This window comes from Diadema setosum, chromosome 19 (genome assembly GCF_964275005.1).
Source record: "Diadema setosum chromosome 19, eeDiaSeto1, whole genome shotgun sequence".
Lineage (NCBI taxonomy): Eukaryota > Metazoa > Echinodermata > Echinoidea > Diadematoida > Diadematidae > Diadema > Diadema setosum.
Window position 1 is genome coordinate 16,011,041 of NC_092703.1, and position 9,938 is coordinate 16,020,978.

Consider the following 9,938-nt stretch of genomic DNA (forward strand, 5'->3'; position numbering starts at 1 on the left):
ATGTAATTCCATTACAATACCACTTGCTTAACAAGTTCACCTGTGTAGAATCTATGCATACCTTCTTCTTTTGTTCTGCTTCCTTGAGCCCCAACTCATGCATTCTTATGGTGAGGCTACCATGTCATCATCCTTGTTCATTGCAATTTGTTATAGATTTTGAAAACATTATTATTCCTCATCCCAGTCACTATCAATTCTGAAACTCTGTACCCAGTAAAAGTAATTTATAGTTGTTCAAATGTAAAAGTTTGAAAATCTTCCGGAGGTCCCCTTTAATCAGACTCTGCAACATTCCCTTTTTACTTTTTTTCATTAAGCCATGAGACAATCTCACTAAGATTGACGTAGACCCCGTTTACAGTGCGAGGCTCGGCCGTGGCCGAGCCGTGGCCGAGCCCAGCCCCGCTTCAGTGTAAACGCGCAAAAGGCCAAATGCCTCGCATTTGGCCTCGCTCTGGAGGTGGTCTCGGACGCGGCCAAGCCGCCGCGGCCAAGCCGCGGCCGAGCCCGGCCTCTTCTTGGTGTAAACGCAAATTGGGCCAAATGCGCGGCCAATTTTAGTCTGGCTTCCAGACCCTCTGCCCGTACTATTTCGCTATTCACGATATTAACCCCCTCAACGTGGAAAACTAGTATAGTTTAAGGTGGTTTTGTCCTGCAAAGGATTTTTCCTTCGGCAAAGGCCTTTGCCCGAACGGCGACTTCTTCGCCACGGAATCCAGTTGGCAAAGGGTCTAAAAAACCAGGCTATACCAAATTGCATTTGTTTACAAGCAGAGCGCCACTACGACAAAATGTTGAAAGGTTTGAGTTAAAAGCACGCCCAAGCCCAGCAGTGTAAAACGGACAAAATTGCGAGGCTCGGCCGCGCAATTGAGGCAGGGCTCGGCCGCGGCCGAGCCGCAGCCGAGCCCGGCCCTGCACTGTAAACGGGGTCATACAGACTAAAAAAATGACGGAAAATAACAAGAACAACGAATGCAGCACCACAAGCACATGGCTCGGTTCAGTCTCATGTTTTCAACTGCATAGCATTTCATAAGAACAAGTCCTATAATTTACTGCAAAGTTTTGATTAGCTGCAGCAAACATGCACATACACACACACACACACACACACACACACATACACCCACACAAAATAGCAATTAACCTGGTCTGATGCCATCTTTAGCCCTATTTTTTTTTTCCACATCAGGAATTGGTTTTCTCAGAAGTGCCTTTTAATTAGCATATCATATTATGGAAGATATTACAGAGCATATACAATATTACAGAGCATATACATACAGATATGCATGCTTGAATCCCTCTGTGGAATAGCCTAGCACCTCTTTGCGGCTTCAGACAGCTTTTGTTTCCCCTTGTCTGCTGGGGTAATGTACTTTGGCAAAGATAGAAGCGTACTCCATTCACAGCAGTGAGATAATCAGACACATGGGGAATCGATCTGGATGGAGGGATAGATAGAAGGATTGCATGGAGGGATAAGTGGATGAATGGACAGTATGGTGGCAATATGGATGGATGGATGAATGGATTAATGGATAGATGGATGAATGAAAGGATGGATAGATGAATCAATAGATACATGGATAATGGATGGATGGATGGATGGATAAATAGATGAGTGGAAAGACAGAGGGATGGAAGGCATGAGGTGCTGGATATGCACTGACGTTCATGGATAGTCCAATAGATACGCACAGTATGAATTTTTTCTCTCATGGAGACCTGTAGAGACAGGTAGACTATGGGAGACCGAATGCACAACATGTCACTGAGCGTTCACCATGCTGTTAACCTAGTAAATGGGTGTAATCATATAACGCCTGAAGAGATCCTTGTCATTTGATTGGTTGTTTGACATTGATAATTCTGCCCATTTCACTATGACGTCATCATCCGTGCAATTGTGGTTCCATTTACCGTGCAATTTTGGATCCATACGATTTGCTCCATTACACGCTCGCTGAGAACCCGACAAACTACGCGTGTAAAACGCTTGCGTTTGCAGTGTGTGTATGCAACAGCGCGCTAGCGCAGCGTAAAGCGCTCAGTGAGCATTCTCGCGATCTCTCTTGTTCCTAACTATTACAAAACATCAAATGACAAGGATCTATTTCAGGCGTTATATAAAACAAATAATAAATGTTTTTCATTCGTGCAATGGACAGAATATTTCATTCGGTGAAAGATGAAATGTTTGATCCATTCAACTCGGCTGCGCCTCGTTGAATGGATCATTTCATCTTTCACCTCATGAAATATTCTGTCCATTGCACTCATAAACATTCATTATTTGTATACTGTTTTTGTGTGAATCAAAAATACATTGGGATCTATCTGATGTTGACTTGGTAAGATATGGGAAGAGGTAGGAGTGTGTTCAAAATGGGAATGGGGTGAAGGAAGATGATGATAGATGTATTACTAACAAACAGCAAATGCCTGTCCATTGTGTTATCTCACAACTCCAATCATCTTGATGAGTTGAGGTAAAGTACAGAGAAAAGGACAAATATGACATGCGAAAAATTTCTTAACTTATTACCGACCTTGAAGCAGAAGTTGTTCTTATTGTAGTCTGATTGGCTAGTTTCATAAATATTTAGTGTAAATGATGTGCAGCGCTTGCTCATTTGCAACCCGACAGGTACAACATGCACTGTTGCCTTCCCTCCTCCAAGGAGGATGATGGTGGGGGCATCACTTTCCTCTGAATGAGTTGGTTACCATGGAAACAATGTGGAAATGATGACAGCATCATTTTATCCCCCCCCCCCTCCCCCCTACTCCCCCACCCTAAACCCAACAGCCATGCTGTTTGCTAAAAGATAAGTAACATTTGCCAGCAGCATCTCGGGGCTTTTTTGCAGCTATTAGCTCTCAATCCTAACTATCCACAACATTACTGTTCAGGCCTCCTTCTTTCCCAACCATTGATCGATCAAACGCCACACACTGTCTCCTCTCTCTCTCTCTCTCTCCATCTCTTTTTCCTCTCGGTATGGATCCATATATTGATCTCTTTCTCTCCCTCTGTCTTACCATTTCTCTCTCTCTCTCATAAATACTTTCACTAGCATCTTATTTCTTCTGTTCTTCTCTTTCTCTCCTCTGATATCAAAACTGCTCTTACCCATCTCAAATATTTATTCCTGAGCATTTCCTGTCTTTTTTTTTTTGCCATTCAAAACCAAGCTATTTCCTTGCTGTCATATATATATATATATATATATATATATATATATATATATATATATATATATATATATATATAATAATAATAAACTGTGCTTGTATAGCGCATATCACATTCAGGGAGAAGTCTCTATGCACTTTAAGAATGAAACAATACAAGTAAAGGAAGTAAGGTGAAAATGGGACAGGTAAGTAAACAATAGAAAATTAAGATTAAGCTGACACTGAGAAACACTGATGGCCATGAGCCTTATCATTGCAAAAATAAATATGTTTTCAACATTCTTCTAAATGAATCAATTGTTTCAGCATCTTTAATTTTATCAGGCAGACTGTTCCATAATTCTGCTGACGCTACAGCAAATGTTCGTGCTCCATAAAATTTGGTGACAGTCTGGGGACAAACTAAGAGAGACTTGGATTTTGAGCGAAGATTTCTAGTCGGATGATACCTTTGGATGAGGTCTTGGAGATATGTGGGACCCAGACCCTGTAAGCATAGGAAAGTCAGCGACAGTATTTTGTATTGCACACGGACCTTTATTGGTAGCCAGTGCAATTCATGTAAAATAGGAGTGATGTGGTCATGCTATTGAGCATGTGTCACCAATCTCGCAGCAGAGTTTTGTATCCTCTGAAGCTTGTTTATTTGCATGTCAGGAAGACCATACAGAATGCTATTACAAAAATCAATACGTGACATCACATGAGCGTGAACAAGTCTCTCTACTGATTTCCGGTTTAAGTACTGTCGTATTGTCCCAATTTTATGGAGTGCGAAGGATGCAGCTTTACAAGTATCATTTATGTAAGAATTCAGCGTAAGATGTTTGTCGAGTCTGAGACCTAGATTTCTAGCAGAGTCGGCAACTGTATTAGCAACTCCTTCATCCAGTGTAACAGATTCAAGTTGATTACGTAGTCTAAATTTACTGGTAAAATGAAGAACCTCAGTTTTATTTGCATTAAGTTTGAGACAGTTGTGAATAGACCAATGCTTAATATCTGAAATGCAAGCCTGTAGCTTCTGAATGGCATCATTTTGCCTACCACCTTCAATAAATACATAAACTTGAGTATCATCAGCATACATCATACAGTTCAAACTGTGATGTGAAATGATGTCCTGCAGTGGAGCAGAGTACAATGTAAATGCTAAAGGGCCAATTACCGACCCTTGTGGGACACCATGGGCAGATGAATAAACCTGGGATTTTGAGTCCCCAATAACTACACAATGACTTCTGCCTTCAAGATAAGATGTGATTAGCTTCAGTGCATTTCCGGTAAATCCATATCTTTCTTCTAGGCGTGATACTAACATTTGTTGGCTAACGGTATCAAATGCACCTGTGTAGTCAAGAAGGAGTAAGATTGCCTCATGTCCCCTATCAAGAGCTAACAAAATATCATTTACAACTCTAACAATAGCAGTTTCACAGCTATGGTAAGGTCTGTATGCAGATTGAGCACTAGCAAACAAATTGTTATTCATCAAATAGTCCTGCATTTGAGAGACCATTAACCGTTCAAGCAGCTTTCCAAGGAACTTCAAGTGAGCAATGGGACGGTAACTTTTCAGGACTTCTGGATCAAGCTTGTCTGATTTCAACAGAGGAGTGATGTGAGCAAACTTTAACGTGTCCGGAAAATAGCCATTAGTCAGGGATATGTTGACAATCTTGGTGAAAAATGGAATCAGTTCCATGGAGCACTTTTTAGAAGATCACTTGGAATAGGATCGAGCCCACAGGTTGTTGACTTTGAAGCAGACAGTACCCTGAGAACTTGATCTTCCGTGACAGCATGGAACTCCTCAAATCTTTGTTCAGTCATCTGAAATGCGATATCAGCTATCTCTCGATAGGAGGTTTCTCGAAGGGAGGTTACTATTTTCTCAGTTTTATTGGCAAAGAATGTACAAAAACGGTCAGCTAAGGATGGACTTGAATTATCATCCTTAGGTAAAGTTCTAGTAGATTTGGCCTGACACAATCTATCAACTTTTACGGAAAAACTCCCGAGGACCACAGTCCTCGAGTTCCAACGAATAATATTTCCTCCTGGCCTGAAGTAGAGTTTTATTATATTTTGCAGCTGCATGAACAAAGATTTCATGATCGATTTCCAGCCCAGTACTACGCCAGCGTCTTTCCAACTTCCTAAGGTGTTTTTTAGCCTCACGACAGTCACTGTTGAACCATGGTGACTGCGGTCGAGATGTAATTGTTCTATTAATCACAGGAGCATGCTTATCCAAGAAGGTTCTCAAGTACTGACTCATATTGATTGATAAGTTCATCTACATCATCTGGGGGACAAGTATACAGTTTGGACTGCAGAATGTCTTCACGAAATGAAACAATATCTATGTCCTTCAATTTCCGAAACCGAATTCTGGTTTTTATAGGTTCGGGTTTGCCCACTGAAAGAGAGCAAGTGATGGCTGAATGGTCAGACGGTAGATAATTAGTGCAAGATGTCTGACAGACTATGTCTTCGGAAGTTCGGGTGAAGACCAAGTCCAGTGTGTGCCCTTTCACATGGGTTGGAAAATCAATGAGCTGTTTAAGATTTGCTCCGGCAGTTATGTCCAAGAACGTAGATGCCTCGGGATCATTCACATCTTCAAAATGAAAATTGAAATCACCTGCTATGACAAGAAAATTTGGTTCAGTCATCAATCTTTCAAGAAGGGTGGAAAACTCTTGAAAAAATATTGGAGCAGTGATCCTTCCATCTCTTTTCCTCTGCGGACGGTAAACAACAACCAGATGAAGTGGCTTCAGCAGTTTCTTCCCAGTGAGGAGAAGATTCATGTATTCAAATGATTCTGGAGTTTCACACTTTTCTTCCCATACGTTAAAGCTCCTATGCAGGCAGACACCAATACCACCACCATGTCTGTCAGTTCGTGGGGAATGAAGAAATTGATAAGAAGGGAGAGTTGCTCCTATATCTGCCAAAGACCGGTCATCACGGGCGTCACCAGTTAGCCAAGTCTCTGTTATAGCCAGTATGTCAATATTGTGGGAAATTACCAAGTCCGAAATCATATGGGACTTGTTCTTAATGGATCTCGCATTCCATAATGCAAACTGAGAAAGATGAGATACTTCACGCCGTTTCTCTCCATGTTGTACACTTTGAGATGACGGAGCCCGGTTGTTTCTGATTTGCTTTTGAATTCGACGTCCTCCCTTAACTCCTCTATGAGTGGGGCGCTTAGAAGATATTCCAAGTGACTTTAGTGTGGACCATAACGTTGCATCCACTAAAGTGGCGGAAAGGGGTCTAAGGTTCAATAATTCTTCCCTATCATATTTGATGTGTTCTTTGGACGAACACTGCCAAGACAAAACAACTGGTGATGAATCATTGTGTTCATGACTGAGTGTGGAATTGCTTCGCTGTAGAGGGCCTGGATTTGGATGGATGTCGCCATGTTTTATCAGTTCAATGCGAAAACTGCTTGTACCATTGGTATGATACAAGACTCTTCCTCCAACAAAAGACCTCAAAGAGTCTTCTGTATACCCTTTTTTAACTTGAATGTGTTCAGTCAAGCAGCCCTCATTGAAGTTGAAAGTGCAGCATAGAAGAATCAGAGCAAGGGGTGTAATCCTCCAAGACACCATTGTTCACTTCCAAGGGTGTCACTCAGTAGTATGGTTGAGCAAATATCAATAGGCCATGTTGTCACTGTACAAGAAATATGGCCACTGGTCTCCAATTTCTGAATTGAAAACAGAAAATCTTTATGCTCATAGACCATGAAGAGTAAACAAGTAAATAAGTCCACAATTGGCCAGTAGGATCAGGAAGATATCCCAAACAGACTGATGTAAAATTAATCCAGTGGATCAAACAGTGTCACAAGAAAAAAGTCAAGACTGAGGAGAGGGGTGCAGGCAGCTGCTAGGCGCACACACACACAGAAGTTTAATATATATATATATATATATATATACACACACACACACACACACAAACAAATAAATACATATATACATATATACATGTACATATGAAGAGTTTGTTTGCAAAAACCGATAAGTCCATTTTTGAAAATTTTGAAGTATGGTACCTGTCATAAAATACAAAATGATACCTTTTAAATGATATATTGGTCACTACACATAAAGGTACATTTTTGAAGTTATGGTCAAAAGAAGCAAAAATTTTCTTATTATTCTCTTTATTTTTCTCGACCTTTAATCGCAAATATCTCCATTTGACAAATATGGACTTATCGGTTTTTGCAAACAAACACTTCATATATACATATATTCATCCTTCTCTATCTCTCCTAAATGTGTTTCTTTCCTTCAACTTTTTCTTCCATTCTCTGTTTCCCTCTATTCTCTTTGCTCTACCTTTGTTTCTCTCTCCCTAGCAATCTCATGAAGTGTTATAGACAACAGGGGGAGAGGGGAGGGGTATGGGTTGGAATCGAGTCCCTTTAACAAGTTGAGGACGAGTCCCGAATATACGCGGGCAGGTGTTTATGGACAATGCATGTTGTAGCAAAATCAGTCCGTCCTCAATGTTTAAGCTGCTGTGATTCACAGACTCGCTGACCATTTCACACTTTTGTGGGCTGTACTATTAGAAGTACCTCCTACGCGTCAGTTTGAATTCTACCGATCACAATGCCGAGAGCCATCTCACTGCCTCTGTAACTTTAACCCATTCCTCCCTGATGGCATCTGCAACACGGAAGCACTGAGGCAACGCCAGGAGTGAATGGAGTAGTGTTCCCAGACACGTCCGGCAATGATCACCGCAGTGATAGCGGCGGGTCACGCTCGACCTCAAAGGCAGTAACAATCTGATTGTAAGCTCGCCGATCAACGGAGCTGAAGGGCTCTCTGCTGAGGGAATTGGACATACGAAAACTTCTGGAAATACTCTCCCGGCTCAACAATATGACCACAGATCTAGTGTCTTGATAGTGATGAAGAGCCTTGTCTTCCCTATGTCCACATTTGATTGGTTGACTGATGAGCAACAAATCGACTCTGACCAACCAAATGAAAGTACTCATGTCCTCCATCTCTTCATCTTCCCTTGTATCAATTCCTTATGTTCCACAAGCTTGAGAATGGCAGAAAAAGAAACAGGCAATTGATTCACTTGTGAGTGAGACACTGCAGGGCCTTGTACTGTTTGCTGATTTCACGACATGCATTAACGTTCAGTTCCTCTATTGCTGCTGGCAAGCGCCGTTGAGTTGTGTGTCATTGTGCATTTCTATTACAGGCAATGTGTGCCTACCTGATCATCTCTTTTCTCTGTATTAGGGGGATTAGACTATTCTCATCTTCCTTCAACAAAGTCTATTTCCATCCGTGTTCATGCTAATGCTGAATATGTTTTGTATCTAACTGCTTCCTGTTTGGCTTGGTTTGGTTTTATTTCTTCATTTTTCAACATTCCAATACCAAAAACATCACTGATAATTATTTTTCAACATTGCCAACAACAAAATATACAATGTGAACAGAACCTGCAAATTTGTTATCAACGACAACTAATCAGTGTCAAATGAAAAGGAGTATACTTGAAGAGAAAAATGCAGCAGACTGCATATCTTAAGCATATGCCTGAAATGCTTTTCCTCCATTCACATCTGAAAATTGGAAGCATGAAATCAGACATACAATGTATGCCATGTTTGACAATTTTTACAGAGCTTTTTTTAAATCTTATTTTAGTTTTTTTCTTTTTGGTCATTAAACCTTATGGTGCTTGCAAGTGTGCTTATAAATGTTCCTTTGCAGTGAATAGTCCATTTTCATCAAACACACTCCCAGCAGTATACATGTAGGGCAAGAAAAAGACATACATATGCACTGTAAAAGTGGAAACACTGATAGTATAAGAAAGAAAATACAAGTTGCAAACAGTAACAACAACAGCAGCAGTCTCACTAATTTAACATCTCCTCTAGATCATAATCTATGATAACAGCAAATCTCTCCACACACTATTTCTGTAAGAGACTGATGAGGAAGTCTGTTTCCTGAACTTAAATGGTAAAATATTGCATGAATTGAAGCCATTTGTCATTTGCTGTCATAATAAATATTGTTGCTGCGGATTCAAATGCTGCGTTCTTCTTTTGTTGTTGGGGGTCGTCTTTTAAACTCAAGCCAATACACAAGTAACGTTTCTGAAGAGCATATCCGTGTTGTGATGAATAATTGCATAGGTACAGGTGTTTCCAACGGTGTGACTCACGCCGATCATGTGAATGTATACACTAACATCCGTCTTGGGTTACAACGGCGATCCCTCTGCCTCCAAGCTGAGAAATCAAACATAGCCCTCACTGTGGACAATATTTGGCCGGTAGCGGGCATCGTGGCGTGCCAGTCAAAAACGCAAGAAAAGAAGTCCGGGAACCGTATGGGAATCACGTTCCCCCCAATTCTGAATCTTTCATGGGTATTGACGGTTTCCATTTACAGAGGAACAATTTCAGTTGTTGTCGCATCATCAAATTTGAATGTCTTGGGAGCAGAACAAACAAAAGAGTAAGACTTACTTCTATAGGTAATGCTGACTGTGCTTTTGTGTATCTTGGCACAGCGAGTTGGTCTTCATTTTTAGGTCAATAAAAATCAGTAAAAACAGTTTGTTCTTACGTTGTATCTAAGATTTTTTTTTTTCATACAAAGCATGACAGCTTTCTTACAAGATGTGCTTATCATAAGGTTACTCATTTC